The sequence below is a fragment of the Cheilinus undulatus genome, linkage group 17 (genome assembly GCF_018320785.1).
Source record: "Cheilinus undulatus linkage group 17, ASM1832078v1, whole genome shotgun sequence".
NCBI lineage: Eukaryota > Metazoa > Chordata > Actinopteri > Labriformes > Labridae > Cheilinus > Cheilinus undulatus.
The window spans coordinates 21364506-21384442 of NC_054881.1; the positions used below are offsets into that span (position 1 = coordinate 21364506).

Here is a 19937-nt window from a genome sequence, read left to right on the forward strand (position 1 = left end):
ATCAGGAAACTACTCTCTCTTTGTATGACTTGAAAATAAAGGATGATAAATCATGTGTAAATAAGATATATAAATGTTACTTTGACTCTTCTATTACTCAGCCATAACCAGGAGTTTAAATCAGTCTGAGGCTCTCAGATGCTCTTTTATCTATGTGTGGCAATGTTAAGCGCCACAGCGTTAAGCGTGGTGCTTCAGTGAACACATTAATATTATCGTTCCAATAAAAGTACTGTCATCTCGATATTTAACATGGATTTTCAGAATGGCACATGCTGTGGGAGCAGGCGGTAATGCTACGAAATCCAGCGGGAGCAGGATTAAGAAAAGCATCCTGCGCAGGGCTCTAGTCTCTGAGAATACCTTGCAAATCATTGCCAAGATGGCTGCTTAACAAGCATATGAATGACAGTAGTTTATTCCTTAATAAGAATTGAAATTTAAGTTATCAATCTAATGATATAATTTACTGTTGTTTCAATCCAGTGTTGTTGCCAGTGACTACTGATGATGTACCAGGAACTGGAAGGATCATCTCATTTAGTGAGGGAAGATTTCACCACTACTCTACAGTTACTCAAAATTGTTAAACTTTGGATTGTTTAGCTTTAGAAAAACTTAAAAAAAAAAGCTTCACTGATGGGTACTTAATGACCAGGGTCTACTTTATGAATCCCCAGAAAGTGGAATGAATCAGGGAACAGGATTCACAGCTGAACCCCCTTCATTTTATATGGTTATTTTGTCTCTGTGTTTGAAAATATTAAGGAATATGCTGTGTAACGTGTTAATAAATTGCTATGATCTGGTTAAGAAAAGTTAAACAAGGTAAATATGTTTTATATAGATTCTCTTTGTGAAACTTAAATTCATCCAACGTATATTTTCAGAGCTCTAGCTCTAACTGTTGGATTGTCCCTGATAATAATAGGATTAACATGTTTTCGACTTCACTCAGAACAACCAACAAAATCTGGTTTTCTTCAGATAAATCAAGGGAAATGTCTGTGATGGTTTGTAATCTCTGGCACTAATTGTCTGTGGTATGAAACTGCAGTGCAATAGCATGCAATACTTTCAAATACTCATCTATTGTTACGGTACAATCAGCCTGCTCATTTATCTAACCGGGTATGTTGATGTCTCAAAATGCTTCAAACACCTCAAACATAAAAGAAGCATTTCTACAAGCAGCCATGGTTCTCACTACAGTGTATGGTAGAAAATCACCAGCACAATTGGGTACATAAATTACATTTCTTTTAAACCCTGGAGGTAGTGCACACAGAACACTGCCTCAGCTTGAAAGACACAGTGACAAGAATTCTTAGAGCTGTGAATATTTCCTACATTTAACAACAGAGAGGGGTTTCAACGTGATCAGGTTTTCAGTTAACCTGCCACGCCAGATGGACTTGTTTCACACATCCATCTGGGAAAGCTTCAATAGGAAACATTTGAGAAAAGGCAGAGGCTTTGAAAAAAACTCAAGAGTGTAATTGGATGAACGTCCTGTCTGCCACATCTCTACAGGCAAATCGGAGCAGCAAAACACGTGACATAGCCGCTATCGAGCTGTGTGTGCACAGCTACCGAGGAATAACGCGAAACATGGCGACTCTAGACATGTAGGTACTCGACCTTTGTTGTTTTTGAAAAGAAAACAACTCAGTGCCGTTCTTCTTCTAACGAAGAAATATCGTCAAGTTCTGATAAAACTGGCGCTTTAGCAGCATCCACGCTATTGTCTTCTGCCATAATTGCACTGGTCTCTTGCTGCTGCTTGCTTGCATCCCGACTCTGCCACGCCTTTAAGTACTGCCCCTCATCACTGATTGGTCCTGTCACTTTCTAACCGGGCCCAAACGGTTAAGACAGGGGCTTTGCAAAATGGATTTGCCTGTGAGAAACAAGGAGATGGGCGTATCCATCTGCTCTGCAAGGTTAGTTTTCAATGGCATAGAAGGATTTTGGAAAATATGACTTACATAAGCTCGGGACTGTGAACTCACTAAATGAGACAGACTTTCCAGATGATCTGACAGGTACTGTATATTTACTTCTGACCTTGTTACTCCAGTTCTTGCAGTTATTTTATACTTTCTCCTTCTTGCTTTTGTTCTATACTTTCCAGTAAAACAAAAAAAACAGATTGCTCCCTAGAAAAGAATAAAAGCAGGAATGAACTATAGACATTCAAATCATTAGCTATCATCTTAGATCTTTCTAGGGAGTTGTCTGAGACAAGATGGACAAGTATTAACTCTGTAAGCTAAGGCTGTTGCCACTTTGGCAATGTGTAGAATAAAGTTCCATTTTTATTGAGCTGAACCCTCTAGTGTCACCACTAGTTGAGCGAAATCATCAAAAGTAATACACTATATGTTAACCTCAAAGTTTACTAAAGTCACTGATTTAAATTGCTACCTAATGACATACACTATATTGCCAATAGTATTCACTCACCCATCCAAATAACTAAAATTAGGTGTTCCAATCACTTCCATGGCCACAGGTGTATAAAATCAAGCACCTAGGCATGCAGACTGTTTCTACAAACATTTGTGAAAGAATGGGTCACTCTCAGGAGCTCAGTGAATTCCAGCATAGTATTGTGATAGGATGCCACCTGTGCAACAAGTCCAGTCGTGAAATTTCCTCACTCCTAAATATTCCACAGTCAACTGTCAGTGGCATTATAACAAAGTGGAAGTGATTGGGAACGACAGCAACTCAGCCACAAAGTGGTAGGCCACGTAAAATGACGGAGTGGGGTCAGCGGATGCTGAGGCGCATAGTGCGCAGAGGTCACCAACTTTCTGCAGAGTCAATCGCTACAGACCTCCAAACTTCAAGTGGTCTTAAAATTAGCTCAAGAACAGTGCGTAGAGAGCTTCATGGAATTGGTATCCATGGCTGAGCAGCTGCATCCAAGCCATGCATCACCAAGTGCGATACAAAGTGTTGCATGCAGTGATGTAAAGCACACCACCACTGGAAGCTAGAGCAGTGGAGACGCATTCTCCGGAGCGACGAATTGCGCTTCTCCATCTGGCAATCTGATGGGCGAGTCTGGGTTTGGCTGTTGCCCGGAGAACAGTACTTGTCTGACTGCACTGTGCCAAGTGTAAAGTTTGGTGGAGGGGGTATTATGGTGTGGGGTTGTTTCTCAGGAGCTGGGCTTGGCCCCTTAGTTCCAGTGAAAGGAACTCTGAGTGCTTCAGCATACCAAGAGATTCTGGACAATTCCATGCTCCCAACTTTGTGGGAACAGTTTGGGGACAGCCCCTTCCTGTTCCAACATGACTGTGCACCCCTGCACAAAGCAAGGTCCATAAAGACATGGATGAGAGAGTTTGGTGTGGATGAACTTGACTGGCCTGCACAGAGTCCTGACCTCAACCCCGTTAGAACACCTTTGGGATGAATTAGAGTGAAGACTGAGAGCCAGGCCTTCTCGTCCAACATCAGTGTGTGACCTCACAAATGCGGTTCTGGAAGAATGGTCAAAAATTCCCATAAACACACTCCTAAACCTTGTGGAAAGCATTCCCAGAAGAGTTGAAGCTGTTGTAGCTGCAAACGGTGGACCGACGTCATATTAAACCCTATGGATTAAGAATGGGATGTCACTAAAGTTCATATGCAAGTCAAGGCAGGTGAGCAAGTACTTTTGGCAATATAGTGTATTTTTGTAACTGTTAGCTTGTTTATGTAAGTTAGATATTTTCAGGGGAAGTTAACCTTGGTTTCACTCCTGCTTTCATGTTTCAGCCTAGATTTTAGTCACTCAGTTATGTTGCTTAAGTTGCTCTATCTACTGTAGGGGGTGGAGAGCAGCTGGAAACAAGAAGATCTTTTTGACTATTCTTCTAGCACGGATGTAACATAGAGCCAAATGCAAACCTTGCAAACCTAGGAAAAGCCATTTGATGGAAATCAAGACAACACCCTTTGCTGTAAACCATCCCTTGCAACAGGTGGTAAGTGGTTAATTCTGTGGATAACTTCAGTGGGTTATACAGCGGACACTTAGCAAAAAAACACACACACACACAACCAATGGCAGAAAAGGATGAATGTCCATCAAAAGTCTGTCATGGCAGCCAGCATGACAATACATGGACTGTAATAATAATTTCTAAGTCAATATGTTATAGATGTTTAAGTGCAAAATGTCTTTGTATTGTATCTTTAACAATAGTAATATGTTGGCAGCTATTTCCATTTGATTCTTCTCAACAGAACTTATTTCTCATGAAGCAACAAAATTGGACAAGTGGAACAATAACATCTTAGTTAAAGTGGGCTTGCTTGACACTTTTGGGACCAATTAGCAGAGAAACAGCTGGACAGACAGAACCTTGTTAGCTATTCAATATTAAAGCTATTGGCTAATTCTTTTCAAGAAGTGTAACAGGCTTACTCAATCTGCTGTTGGAAACAGATAACTTCACAAATACACATGATGTAATACTCTAAAATACCGAGCAAAAACTGTTTTTATGGGATTTTTCAAAAGGACTGCTTGTTTATTGTTTGCATGGTGTGCAAAAAAATAGACAACTAACACCCATGAGAACATTTGGTAGTATAAAGTAATACATAGTGATATAAAACAAGACTTCAGGTCTACTCAGTATTTGTTATAATTTTTTTCTGAAGCTGAGTTGCCAGCCAACAGTTTATCAGCTCAAACTCAACCTTGAGTTGACAAGTGAAACATACATAAGGCAGTAAAGTTCAGGGGATCAAGGAATATTTAGAAATACAGACTCCAATCTAGTAGTAGTTTGTGAGATTTAATCTTCTTAAGGAGACAAAGCCCTTTAAGTGTCCTTTCCCTTTACACAGCGGCGCAACGTTTCTGGAGTGTTGTACTACTCTGCCCCCTTGTGGCTAACATTTCAAAAAAGTTATCTGTACAGTTGTATAAAAGTGAAAAAATCTCTTTTTACCCCTGGTAAGAGACACAACTGCAGGAGAGATCGATGAAAATTTTGGGTTAACTTTTTCATTTACAGTCTTATGCAATCAGATAACTTTCCTGTGAATTATCTCAGGATTTAGTTCACATAAATACTTTGTTCATACTAGCAGACAACAGATCTTACAACCCAAAGGTGATGTGTGAAACTGTTAGTTAATCACAGATTAAAGTTTTAGTTTCCCACAGAGTATCTACTCAGTTACACCCCATGAAAAGCAGCAGTTGCTAGATGGAGGCAATATTTTTGAGGTACAGGAAGAAAATGAACTTAATTGAAATAATATGTTCAAAAACATGAACTGTGTTATGAACTGCATGTTTCTTATTAGTTTCTGATGTGCAAATAAAACTGTTAAACTGCTGGAAAGCTGTTTTGACAACAGAAGAGACAAAGCTTTCATTGTTTTAAAGTAATCCCTGGCATGACAGGTTTTGACTGGTGTTGGTTTAAAGTGGCGGTTCAAAGTAATAGACAAAGCATACACATTGTAAATCACAAAGGAGTGGATTTGACATTTTTATAATCTTTTTGAAAATGCTGTGCTTTTAAAGTAAGAATTTTATGTTACAAACAGACAATGTGTAAAAAGCACAAAAAACAAATGATGTAGAAATGGTGCATTATGGCCACAAAGCACTCTGTTATGATTTATTTACTTCATACTATTATCACAATATTGAACAATTCTATTACACATAATTTGTTTTCCTCTTATCACGCAGGAATAGTACTTACTAAAGCCTGTACTTAATATCAGTTCATCAGGATATTAAGCACTCTGTTGTGCCTCTTTTACAATGTAAAATGCATAAAGGTGGAATAGTAGGTCAATGTTTTTGCACCCTTGAGCCATTACAAATGAGTGGGGGCAAATTAGCCATGAGCTAAGAGGCTAGTGGTGCCTCTTTTCAGCTTTTCTCCCTCATTTTGTCATGAACATGCTTTAAATGACAGCAATATACTTATTAGTACTGGTTGAATTGAAATGATAACTCAATTTGATATGACAAGAGAGTGAGGAACAAAGAGCTGCCTGTTATTGTGAATGATGGGTATGAGCTCACGCTTGAGACAGATTTTTTTTTTCCAATTTGGTTGTTGTTTTAACAACAAAAAAGGCAAAATGGTAACGAATGAAGGGCCATAAGGGAACTTAAAGGTTGGCACTTATAGCTAAGCTGATTCAAATAAATTGGATATCTAAAAAAAGCCACAAGTCACATAACTGCAAGAGGGGCTGAAAAGACCCAATTAAAGCCCTGCATTTTGTTTACTAGCACAATACCACAGATCACATCATCTAATCTGAACAAAGCCATCCCAGATCACTTCCATATGCAGTCTTATAGCATCTGGATGTCAAATTATTGTCAGTATACACTGAGGTCAGTTCACACAAAGCTATTCAGATGACCACTTGGTATCCAAATGCTCAAATTAAATAAAAATTCAGATTAATGAAATTTACAAACAGGTGTATCTGTCTGTGCTGTGCAGAGGGCAGAGCAGGCACGCACAGATACATGAGGAAGGAAGGAGCATGCGGTAATATAACAAAATCCTACACCTTTCTGAGTTTGGGTCCAGGTATTGAAACCTATGAAACAAAGCAGAAAACAATGACTTTTTCTCTGTATCACAGCTTTTTGTTTAACAACCATTGCTCTCTCTCTCTTCTTACAGAGCTAGGCCTGTGAGGCAGACAACACAGCACACTGATTTCACTTCTGAAATGCATCATAACCCAATCACCTGACAAATATCTTACCAATTTGGCAGTCTAAGCTGCAGAATTACCAGCCTTTCCTTCTGCACTGTTATTGCCAGCTCTGCCTCACATCAGTATGACGCTCCTGCTTCCATTCCACCACCCCAGCATCTACCTGTGGGCAGTTCATAACTCCTCAAGTTCTGGATGTAACATAAATCTGTGAGGAGTAGTGAGTTCAGAGTCTGATGCCAAACACAAACATGTAATGTTGCTGTAATAAATATCTGAACCACTGGAAATGTGAGTTGACTGAAATGTCAATGTTGATCATCCGCCAATGCTCTCTTCTTCCCCACCCCCTCCCTCTCTCTCAACAGCCTTGGGCTTATTTCCTGTATTTGTGTTTTTCAATCTAATGTAAAATGGATATTCTGTTGTTTAAAGCTCATAATATTAAAAAAGAATTAAATTATCAAAAACTTGGACAGCATTATTAACAATCTATTTTAATGCAAGTTTGATCGGGTTTCCATGTTTACTTTTTACATTAAAATTTATTCAAAGTAAATTCTTCTCTGTGCTGCTAATATGTTTTTGGTTAATGTTTTGTTTAATGTAAAATTCTTTTCCATAAGGTGTCAGTACTTTTTTAAAAATGTCTGCACATTTTAATAAACGCATTGTATTAAACGCAGATTATGACTGTGTTTCTCTGACTAGTCTAGAAGAAACCACTCAGGAAACTGTGAAAATTGAGTTGGTAAACAGTGTAGCGATGGTTTAAAGAATGTAGCTAACGTTAGCAGTGATAGCACCACTGGCCTTCAGTCTTCTTTGCAGGTTATTGTTCATGTTCCTGTGCTAAATGCTTTCACTCAATGCTTCAGTTTTGTGTGAGTAAAACCTTACACAACATACATGGACAACTTTGTGCCCGTTTTCTGGATCAACAAAGTGCTAAACCTTGATGTTACTACAAGAAGCGATCAATTCTATCACTTTGCCATCGTTAACATCAGGTTAAAAAGCACCATGGCACCATGGCAGCAGCCATTAAGTACAACTACAGAGGCTACTAGTGGTGGGTGGTTGCATCACAGTTTAGATGGAGCATTTAATGGACTGAAACAATATTTAACATTACCTTAACTGACTTGTTATTCTGGTACAAAACTAACAAGGCATTCATGTTTAACCATTAAGGTGGCTAATTGTGCACGGCCCTAATTTTAACAAAGAACTGATAATACTGATAATCATGATGATTTTGGTCACAATAATCATCTGAAATTTTCATTTCACTATATCCTTAGCCATGTGTTTACACTGCATGCTTCTTTCATTTCTGCATTGCTATAATCCTGGAATCCAATACTACGCTGCTGAAGGTGCAATATTTAAGTACACAGGTATAGCAAGGCAGACCTTTGTTTCAGCGCAGTTTCATCATTGCAGTGTGAAAGGGCTCAATGTAATGGTTCCTGCAGGTTTTAGGGTGCAGCAATTATTGATGTGACTAGGTTCCACTATGCTGTACAAGTGCTGTGAAAAGGCCCTCAGAACCCCCGCTGTAATGAGTTGATTCCTCCCTCTTCTGTTGCCCTCACTGTTGAGGGTGAGTGGCTGTTGATTGATTAGGAGGCTTACGCTGGGGGCTGAAGGGCAGTAGACGCTTGGTCCCAGCTCCCATAGTTCTGCTCACGTGACCCAAGCGTAATCAGGAGGGGCAATGTGGGTTTTACATGAAGGGGGGAGTCTTACCTCTAAGTTGCTGCAGGGCCCTTGTGCAAGCTCCTGCTGATTGCCCTGAAGTGTCCCCTCACCTATCCTGTATGACACCAACAGCTTGCTGAGTGAAATCCCCCTCAGTCCTTGTCATAACTTGTGGTTACAATGCCCCTCTGTTACTCGGTCTGGAAGTGTGCCCAGAGATGCTGTTGTGATTACAAGACTTTCACAAATGACCATACATTTGTTGGCCTATAAGTGAGCTTGGTCATAACTCTTTCCCCCGATTTATTGACTGTAGTGTCTTTGTGTACAAGATTTGTGTGGAGAAATGGTAAAAATCTAAACAAACCTTGGTGGGCAGGAGAAATAAAACTGATGCTGAGGGTAAACAGATATAAGACAACTTAAACTGACCAAATATGAAGAGGGGTTGCTGTCAAATTAAAACACTGTAGGTTTGTCAATTATTATAATATGACAATTAGCAATTTTATGATGCAGAATAAAAGTAAATGACTACATTAGATGTAAAATAAAGATTGATTCAGAGTAATCTACTCTATTTTCCAAAAGATTTGGAATATTTAACCAATTATTATTTCAAAAAATCATCCCAATGGTTGAATGTTAACACAGGAATAATAGGTTTTTTAACACTGAGATTTTGCTACAGCACTTTCATAAAGCTCTGTCATCGTTCTACTTCTGTATTTTCACTGTAAACCCTACAATTGTGTCATAAATCTTTACACAGTTATGCATGCACAAGATGCAACGTGTTAACAATCTCAACAAGCTTCACATACACACTAACAAATAGGTTCTTTTTGTCCTGTTGACTCTAACATTAACTGTGGCATTGCTACACCTTTGTTACTGCCACCAATGTCAGCCCAGCAGCAAACGACTTCACCTCAGCTTTATGCAACATTTAGATTGAGAATGAGGCACAATTTCAGTTCTGTTGTGATCACGCAATGTATAGAGGCTGGAGAGAAATTATCAACAGGGGCGTTCCTTGCCATAAAATCTGGATGATTTTGCCTGTAGGGATGCAGAGATGCATCGAAATTACATCAGTGTTGGCCAGTATTGGCTCTTTTGACAAACATCGCCCATAAGCAAATGACATGGGTATGAACTGATGTCAGTAGCAGATGTTCATCTTGTGTCTAATCAATTTCAACCTCTTTTTTTACTAGATTGATGAAAAGTTAGTTTGAGAAGGCATTTTCAATATACAGATAAAACTAAAAAGCCCATTTAAATAACAGAATGGCTAACATTGTTCAGACTGTGTCACATATTTTCACCTGCCCACGGATGCAGCCCACATTTTAGATTAAAAAATAATATCTTAGATCATCTTATTTATCATATTGCACATCTATAGATCATATTTTAAAGCTTTAATCAACAATTTGATGAATTTAAATCTTTTACTCCTGATTTTTACTTGTATTACAAAATTTTTTATTTTGTTTTACTCGTTTGTAGAAGAGTACTTTAGACTGCCTCACTCAATGAAATGTGCCATACAAATGACGTTACCTTGCCTTGAATATCATCATATTTAAAATTTCAGGGTTTTAGTCAAGGTTTATTTATCAAACTTTCTGCAAAGCTAAAAAATAAATCAGTGGTGTGCTATCTTGCTTATATTTACCTTGCTGATTGTCTTTAATGGCCTTTCTCACAGCAGACATAGTAGGAGATGCACATAATAATGTATCTCTGTTGGTCTTTAGCAGAATAAACAATACTACAGCCTTCTTTTCACATACAGTATATATCCATGTTATGCAAATCATTACATGAAAAGGTAAGTACTGTATTGGACTGTGTTGAAAACTGTTCTTGAAGATGCATTCACGTGATGATAGACAAATGCTTTCAAACTATGGCATAAATAAAAGCTGAATAATCAAACAAAAAAAACTTGATTAACATTGAACTCTGGGACCACATTTTAAATAGTATAGTAGACACAGAGACACATAAATAACAATGTGAACTAACTCACCTCTGCTGCTATCGTCATGAGAATTATGATGTTCACAGGTTGTTTTTTAAACCAGGCCTGCAGGTTTGTTTCCCTCTTTCTGCTCTTTGACTCTTCTGCCAGAGGCTCATGTAACACACTGAAACAAACAAGGAGAAATTCAGAGAACACAGTTGTGTCGGTCAAAACTGCAGGACACTTAATGCTCTGTTTGCCAAGACAAGTACATTATTTTCCCACAGCATGTAGACTTCTATGGGGAATGGACTCCTGCTAAAGATCAATTTCTTGCTCTAATCAGTTGCATTTGTTTGTAGACTTACTGCCTTGGGATTTGTGTTTGTGTTTTTAACAACAAAAGAACAGACATCTAATTTTGGTGAACTCTGAGGTAAACATCTCCAAAAATCTTGACCATTACATGGTCGAAGATTCCCTTTCGGATTTAAAATCTGGACTGAAATCACCGAGTGTGACCAAGCCTTAATCCCCACAGAGCACTGGCCTCATTCCAGTGATTGATTCTCATTCAAGTGAATATTGATCGGCCCCGTTTAGAGATTTCAAGCAGCCATTTGTAACAGTACCAGTCTGATAACTCCCCCTTATCTCACCCTCTTACATCTCTTCCTCCACAATCAATCCAGCTATATTTTGGTAAAAGGCTGTGGGAATGGTTGGACCTCTTTGTTTTTATTCAGCCATTTTGACACAGATCATTAACACAACACAAATTACATGTCTGGGCTTTCGCTTGAGACTAACCATCAATATCTTAGATTGATTCCTCACGTTCTGGGAATAACTTCCTACTGCATTTTAGGGAACCTCAGAATTCTGTAATGCTGTTTTTCCCCAACAATGTCTCTTTTTTTCATTATACTAGAGCATTTAGGACTAACAAGTCACTAGTATGATTTTCCTCCTTTCTTGTTTGCGTTTCTTCTCTCCTCCCTGTAGCATCAGCTGTGACCGAGTGCTATAACCTTGGACACGGATGTCAGCATTATGATGATGAATAAAGCTGCAAGCAGTTCAAAGCAGTTCAGAAACTCAGGGACGTATAAGGTAAAAGATGGTGGAGTTAGAGTCTGTAGCAGCAGGGCTACTGCTAGATAAATCAAGCATTAGGAAAAACCTGGATGTACACGATTAAAAACTACAACACACAACAATAGGTACAACTGAAGACAAAACAAACCTTCAGCCTTTAATAAAACAGTCATTGGTCAGAGACTACAAATTATCTTGTGTTTTCGGGGGAAGAGAGAGAGATGTTGCTCGATGCCATTTCACTGTTGGACTATATTACTAAATACTGTCTTAATTATACTGGATTATGTTAAGGGTCTTTACAATTTAAACACAAAAGTGCCTCTGAGTCAAAACAAAACATGATGTACAGAGAAGTACTGCTCAGCTCTGCCCTCCTCTGTCTTACTTTGAACTGGACTCTGTTTAATAGACAACTGCACTCCATAAGATTTAGTTTCATATAATAAGGGAGAAAAGCTGTTAAAAGTGGCATCCCTGGTTAAAGCCTCAAACGACCAAAGAATACTTTGCAAGTAGCTTTTAGCACAAACCAGGAAGACCACTTTTAACAGCTTTTCACTCTCATTATGTGAAATTCATTACTGACACAAAATAGTTGTTTACTGTTTGGTAATTACAGTGGATCAAATGCAGTTTTTGATGAAAAGACTCAATGTAAGATAACAGCCCCGGAAGTTGGTGGAGCTGAGCAGTGCATCTTCAGGATGAACTCTATTATCAGCGGGATATCGGCATATATATATTGAATATGCACAAATGAAAATTTCAGCTGATATTTATAACAGATGTATCTGCTGTACATATCAGCAGTGTGATTCATGAACTGGTTTTAAAAAACAGCAAAATGTTCAAATGTACCATCAGGTATAAGTAGTCGCCTAGGGCACCACACACACTCTCTTTGAACTACAAAATCTCATTTTTCTCCAAAAAATTGAGTGAGTTTATTAGTATCAATATTGGCAAAAATTAGTTAAGAAAAAACAGCCTGTCGAAAAACAGCAAAAATCCAATATCATGCATCCCTTGCAGCAATATAACAGGGATTGGGGGATGGAGTAGCACATTATGGAGGAAGGATTGTGCATTACTGTGGGTGATAAAAATATGCAGCGGATAGCAGAGAATAACCGTGGTCCATCACGAGTGAGGAGCACAAAACATGAATGCGACACAGCCCAAGAACAGGAATTCCCAGTGGCAGTTCACACTTCCTTGTGCAGCAGTTTTTGGATGTAGCATTTGATGTAAAATTAAACATTTCCATGGCAACAATAAGCATTTCATGTCTGACACAGAGACTTGATCATGCCTGCTACCATGACAAAACACATCCAGTTACAGCTACAACATGAAGGATTTCTCTGCCTTTGAAAACTGTTGGAAATGTTCAGAGGTGGGAAAAGAAGATGACTGTTGTACTCAAGTATAAGTGCAGCTACTCTGGTTAAAATTCACAAAGTAGGGACGCGCCGGAAGTAGAGTGGTTAAGGCACACACCATGTACGCAGGCAGCCCGGGTTCAAATCCGGCTTGAGGCCCTTTGCCACATGTCTCTCCCCCACTCTTGTCCCCTTTTCTGAGTCTATCCACTGTCCTCCTCTATCTAATAAAGGCACCAAAAGGCCCAAAAACAAATCTTAAAAAAAGAAAAAAAAAAATCACAAAGTAAAAGCATAAGTACTTGCTGCAGATCCAGCGTTGTTTCTCATTGTCCGTCTTAAAGGGCATCTAACTAGCCGCTAACTCGCCATGCTGCTCTGTTTACCTTCTTCTCCCTTGCTTCTCTCGCCACTGATATAAAAAAAACCTGGCCGCATGTGCAGGAGTTTTCTGGATGGGCAGAGGAGAAAAAGACAGCTCTCTGCTGTGAGAGATGCATTCAGGGACAATGGGAGAAGCAGAACTCCAGCGAGAAAAGCACCCTGGCAGCCCAAAACTTCCACATAATTTATACTTGGATATTCGCGTTAGACATTTTAACGACATGCTACATTCAGAGAACGAGGGAAAACAGGTAGTGCCAGAATCTATTTGTGGTGGGCTAATTTATTCCACAAATAAATGAATGTATGGGAAACACTGGTTACTCTGGATAATACTTACTCAAGTAGAGGTAAAAGTACTCATTTCAAATTGTACTCAAAAAGTAAAAGTACCCAAAAACACTACTCAAATACAGCAATCTAAGTAAATGTTATTAGTTCATTTCCACCCCTGGAAATATCAAAGGCAACATCAATATTTAATTAAAACTGCATAATTTGGGTGTTGTCATTTTTTAAATTAATGTAGGTTTTTCAGTGCCAAAATTCTACATATTGTACTTCTAAAAATGCACAAAGGTCACTGTTGTACCTAACTGCCAAGCTATCTGTTACCACAGACCTTTCCATAGATAACTAGAATGGCCGTCTGAGGCGGCAGACCCACGCCTAAGCAGCGCCACCGAGGAATTCACGCTCCCGTTGATTACTATGGTGTTCAAAATTCAAAGTCTGAGAAAAACCGAACAGGTGTGTGGATCATCACCAAAATCCAATCGATTCTTCCCTGTCACTATCCCAATATTCCCTGAAAGTTTCCGACTTTCCCTTCTCGAGTTATTTTGTACACATAAAAACAAACAAACAAACAAACATATGGAACCCTGTACATAACCCCCTGCCGATTTCATCAGTGTGGGTAATTATCAAATTTACTGCTACAAACCTACTTTATGTTTCATATCTGCAGGGATAAAAATAATAACATACTCACCAGCTCAGCCATATCCTCTAGGCCATATTTTGAACGAGGAACAACCAGACTATCATGCAGTTTGGGGTTCTTTCCTAAAATAGAAAACAAGGGAAAATAAAACATAATACAATTTAAAAGTAATTTTTTTTCTAACAAAAAAGGGGATTATTAAAAAACATAAACCCAAGTAAAACTGTTCTACACCTTCTGTACTCTAACCTCTAAATCTGTATTTGGATAACCACTCCTTGTAAATAAATGCATTACACCTCGTTTTTAAATCGCTTCAGTGAAAATACTATTTTGTTAAAAATACTATTTTTTACAAAATATAAATATATTCTGAAGTAGGGACCCCCTTGAAAACTAGATGATTCATCTCAAGGGTCTATCCCTCCAATAAATGTCACTATAAAGTTCTCTATGATGCAGAATGGACCCACAAATTTCAAACACAGGACCCTTTTTGCTACAGATGATATCAACACAGTCTGAATTACTACTTACATATTTTATCTGGATACTTGTCTTCTAGAGAAATCACATTTCAGTGAAATAAAATAAACCCTATTTCTTTTTTAACCCAAATATCCTAACTTTCTCCTGAAGGGAGACAAGAGCTGGGGGTCTCTAAATCCTCCTCTTCATAGCTGCATGCAGTGTTAATTTTGGCAGCTATTTTTAATTTTAGTCTTAGTCTTTAGATGAAATGCCTTTTAGTTTTAGTCCCATTTTAGTCTTTTTTACCCTTTTTAGTTTTAGTCTAGTTTTAGTCGATGAAAACTCAAACCATTTTAATCTAGTTTTAGTCCATAGAAAGTCCTCACATGTTATTCTTAACTTTTAGTCCAAGCATTAACTTTCTTGCCTAAATCTGGTACCAAATGATGGTAGTGTATTCTCTGCCAAACATGGGGTCCCTGCTTTCTACAGCTGAGAGGCATAATAGATACAGATGTGTTGTTTTTTTGACAGATTTACCCACAGTGGAGAATTATCACTGATTTTGAATGTCCAACGAAAACTACATTACATTTCAGTCTAGTTTTAGTCATCTTGGTGAAATCTAAACTTACTTTTTGTCAGTTTTAGTCATCACAGATCTAGTTTTGTTAGTCTTAGTCTAGTTTTTGTCATGGAAAAAAGGCTGTCAACAAACATTTTAGTCATAGTTTTAGTTGACAAAATTAACCCTGTCTGCATGTAGACAGCAGTTAGCAATGTATCTCACAAGGTTATGGAGCAAACGCAGTTCACTCATTCAATTCCTTCAGGCAGACACACCTGAGGCTCTTCTCACTACCACTATGAAGATATGCTAGCATAATTTATCACAGCTAGCTTAGAGTTAGCTAGCAAGCCAGAGGGCTTTACAACCTGAATGAGATAGCTGACAACTCACGCTGGTTCCAGAGTTTGTAATAGTATTTTCATTCATATTCACACTTAAAAAACATGAATATTGCTCTACAAACCTCTGTACCAGGCTTCAAAGTCTTTGGGCGCTTCCGGTGTTTGTGCTCACCAGCGGTGATGAGCAGTCAGCTAATCCCGCCACTTTTGGACGATACCAACAGAAGCCAGAGGCGGGGGTGAGAGTTTTTTTTTTTAGATAAAATTTGATTGATTTGAAATATGTTATAAAATGATATTTGCTGAAAATAATATTCAATCATGTCACTGATTCTTGGGAATTTGGATAAAACATGTCCCACTAAGAAAAATGCTAATTCTGTTGGAAATTAAAAACATTTTCATGAATAAAAAGAACCAAGATTATAATCAGGGGATCCTTTGCACATATGTAGGCTTCTTTTATAGGTTTATTTTTATTTTTTATTAATTTAATGATTATATGCTGGCCCATTGCCTACAAAACCAGTTGTCCTCGGATATGAGATAATCATTCAACTTGATTAGAAAAACAAAAAGTAATAATTGAATTGAATAATATCTTTACCACATGAAAGAGTACATTATAATATGTATTCAAAACTAAAAACTGTGGGTTTTAAACAATATTTACTATTATCTTGTGGTTGTTCAAAATGTGTCCCACATATTCGTAACCACCGTCAGATATTTATAAAAAGCAATAAAATCAGGCAACTACAAGATCAACTATTTCCTGAAGACCCCATTTTCAAACCTTCAGCTCTACTTCATGCTTCAAAATCACTCAAGCTTCTGTAAGTTTGATATTTTCTCTTAAACTTATAAAAAAATATTTGAATAGATTATGAGATAAATGTTTGCTTTTTAAGAAGAGGTCTGAAACAGCTAGCAACAGAGGGGAAAAGAAAAGATGGCTAATGTGAACAACTCATGCATATCATGAGAAAGAGTAGGTTTTTTTGTCACCCACCGTCAGGTTTTCTGTCTGACGGTGGTGACAAAACCTCCAAATGGTCCTAAATGGAGGCTAAAATATAATTGTTGATCAGAATAAATACCAATATGATCTGTAATGTTTCATTAACCTCTTTTCATCTTTGTTTATGTAATTCCTCCTATATTTCTTGAGGTGTGCCTTCCCTCTCTCATTTCACTATTATGCCATGTTCATTTGGCTTACGTCATTTGGGATGCACATAGTGCATCTACTACCCACCAACATAGCACATATACAATATCCCTTTTAGGCTATGCAACAACAACATTTAACGAAATCTAACATTCACTGTAAGTTTACAGAAGAATATGATGTATTATTTTATGAGTAGGAGGCACTGGATGACAGTTTAAGATGATTTCAGTGATGTATTGTACATTATTCCTACTGGTAATAACTTTTTAATATGATGATTTAATATTTGATTATATGGGGATGGGGTACTTAATAATGATATTGCTTCATTGTACCTTATATTCCTTGAAAAATGTCTATCACAGTGCTCAGGATTGTTATTTTTTGGACCAAATAGTTAAATAAAGTTTTTCAGCAAGAAGCCATTGACTTGAATGGAATACGTTTCAGAATTGTGTGTTGTAATGAGGCCACTGTCACCACAGTCAGATTAGTGTCACCACCGTCAGTTCTAAAGTCACCACCGTCAGAGGGAGTTTTAATTGTTTTAAATTAAAATGCTTACAATATGGTTCTTCAGTGCTGTTGAGTTATTAAAGTAATAGTCTTTTTTAATACTAAAATATGTTTGTTAAATAAAAAAACATTACTTTTTCTATTTAGAGTAAAAGTAAACATTGTATGATGTTAGCTCTTTTAAAGTAGTACACGTGAAACAGTATAAAAAATGAACAAAAGGGAATATTCAACATTTAACCGCGTATATGTGTACTAAGAATCCCAGATAATGATTTAAAAACTCTAAATACATATTAGACCAAATAAATAAAAAATAATTTGCTTTTTATTGTGTCTGACGGTGTTGACAAAAACAAAGTAACAACCGGAAAAACGCCTATTTTGAAACAAAAGTACAAAATGAGGAGGTTGCACTGGTACATTGCTGAACAGCCAAGACTTTGGTCTATATTGATATACCTTCAGATTTTGGAATTTAACTTACTTTTTATTTTCAAAATTTAAACCTGTTTTTTCCAAATTCCCAAGAATAAGTGATATGGGTGTATGTAGACGTCATGGAATCAAAATATCTATTCAGAAAAATCCCTCACAATGCATAAAATCGCCCCCGCCCCAGATCAATCAACATCACATAGAATAAGAGTTTATCAAGATGCGGCCTGATTTTAGTTTCTTGAACAAAGTCTCAAAATTGGGGTTTCTGTCTTATTTGTATGTATATGCATATGTATTTATATGTATATGTAGTGTTTGTACAAAGATTAGTGCCGATTCCAGGCTCGCTGAATGCTGGAGGCATGGAAGAAGAGCGTATTGTTATCTGTTTTACAGGTATGGTTCAATGCAAAACAATACTATTAAGAAATGGCCCCACAAAAACATGACTGTACCCGATCTGTGCCAGAAGAATGGGTGGTTATATGCTGGAAATGCACAGTGCAGTAGACCAGAGCCTTTGACATAATAAGATCTTCAGCTGCAAAAAAGTGAATGTATGAATAATATTATTACAATGTAAACTAAACTAGGCTAGAATGTCCTGGTGATTCAAATGATCAAAGTAGGCCAAGCAAATGTTAACATTTCCCCCATGCAGACTAGCCCATTTGCTTATTTTACAGAGTAATGTGAGTTAATGTGTGTAACTAGAATGGCCAATATATCAATCAAGTTCTTGGTGAACTTATTCCCTCCTGAATGCCACATAAGCCTAATCTCAATCAATAATGGTAGAATATTTAAAATATTATATCATATTTTATCACTTGTATTTGTTGTACTTGTTGTTTTTTTCTATGCATGTATTTGTATAACACTTTGGTTTTGTTTTTATTAAAGCACTGCCAACACTGACCAGTAGGAGTCCAGGACTATGCTGGGCCCTAAGCCACGAATCCGAGTGACTGGCATGGGGCAACAGGTGAGGAGTTCATTTTGAGTCTTTTTGACATACTGTGTGGGGGATTATTGGCATCCTGACATCAGTGATGTTTTTACATATTTGTTTGCAACTGAGAAGAAAATGAATCATAATATTTAAAAAAAAAATGTGGAAAGTTTCTGTGGACAACGGAGTTATCTTGTGACCAGAGCAAGCATCCGGAACTTGTTGCCCAAAGTGACTTATTTAGACAATACTGGGTTTGTTTAAAATTGTCACTGTGGTACAGTTAAATAGTGATAAAATTATTTTCTTGTGCACAATACTTTAGTATGTGGAAAGTTGTTTTCCACCTCTGCTGGCAGTACCCAGGGGACAAATTCCAGGAAAAGATGTATTGTGTTTATGAGCAAAACAGTGTGGGCAAATACACAAAGTGCTTGATTTTTGTTTGTAAAAGGTTAAAAAAAAAGCAATTACAATGCATTTATGCATCTAGGAATTTAAATTGTTACTCCAAAAACTGTAATCTTTTTTTTCAACAAGCTTTAATGCATCATAGAAATGTACAAACAGTTGGACATCACAACCTAATATATATGAGTTGGCAAATGTATGTATCATTGCATAAGAAGTGTAATAATTCAATAATAATAATAATTAAAATTGACAGACCTAATATGAGGAAAAACAGTTAAAATTGTTATAATTATTGTCATTTGTTGTCTGTATTTAATTCAAGAAACTCCAAATAGGAGCATAGATGAAGCCCACACTTACAACTTGGAAGCAATTATTCAAGAAAAATTGTATTAAACTGGTATTTTGACACACATTTCAAATTAAATAAATATTGTTATTTCTACAATTTGAAAACTGCAGAAGGACAAAGAAAGACATTATTAATTAATTACCTGGGCCAAGATTTATGACTTGGATAAAATTATGGCATCAGGTTCACCTTTACAGAAAAAGAACTGAGATACATGCTCTGTCTAAAAGAAATTGTGTAGTACTTTCCGATAAGCTCTGCTTTTGTAATACAAAAATCTAAAGGACACAAGCCAGGCCTTCTGCAAATAAAAATGTGCAATCTTAAAAAGAAGAATGTCATTGAGAGCTCAGTCACATGCAGCTCCTGTAGTCGTTTGACGATCCTGCAGTGACCCCTAGTGGCTGCCCTGGGTACTTTATTTCTACATTTTCAAAAAGTAAAGTAATTTGTTTTTACTTCTAAAACACATTTACCTGGTGGATGTGAAAAATGATGATAA

At 37.3% G+C, this 19937-nt stretch overlaps 1 protein-coding gene across 2 annotated transcripts in view; it reads right to left on the reverse strand.

The window, feature by feature from the left end:
- Positions 1-15777, reverse strand: part of sppl3 (signal peptide peptidase 3) — a 183471-nt gene extending 167694 nt beyond the window's left edge. For both annotated transcript variants that reach the window (XM_041810447.1, XM_041810448.1), the window contains exons 1-3: positions 15709-15777; positions 14252-14325; positions 10457-10574 (exon numbers count right to left, since the gene is read on the reverse strand). The gene's annotated coding sequence lies outside the window, so the exon portion shown is untranslated. The remainder of the gene's footprint in view (positions 1-10456; positions 10575-14251; positions 14326-15708) is intronic.
- Positions 15778-19937: the final 4160 nt, after the last annotated feature.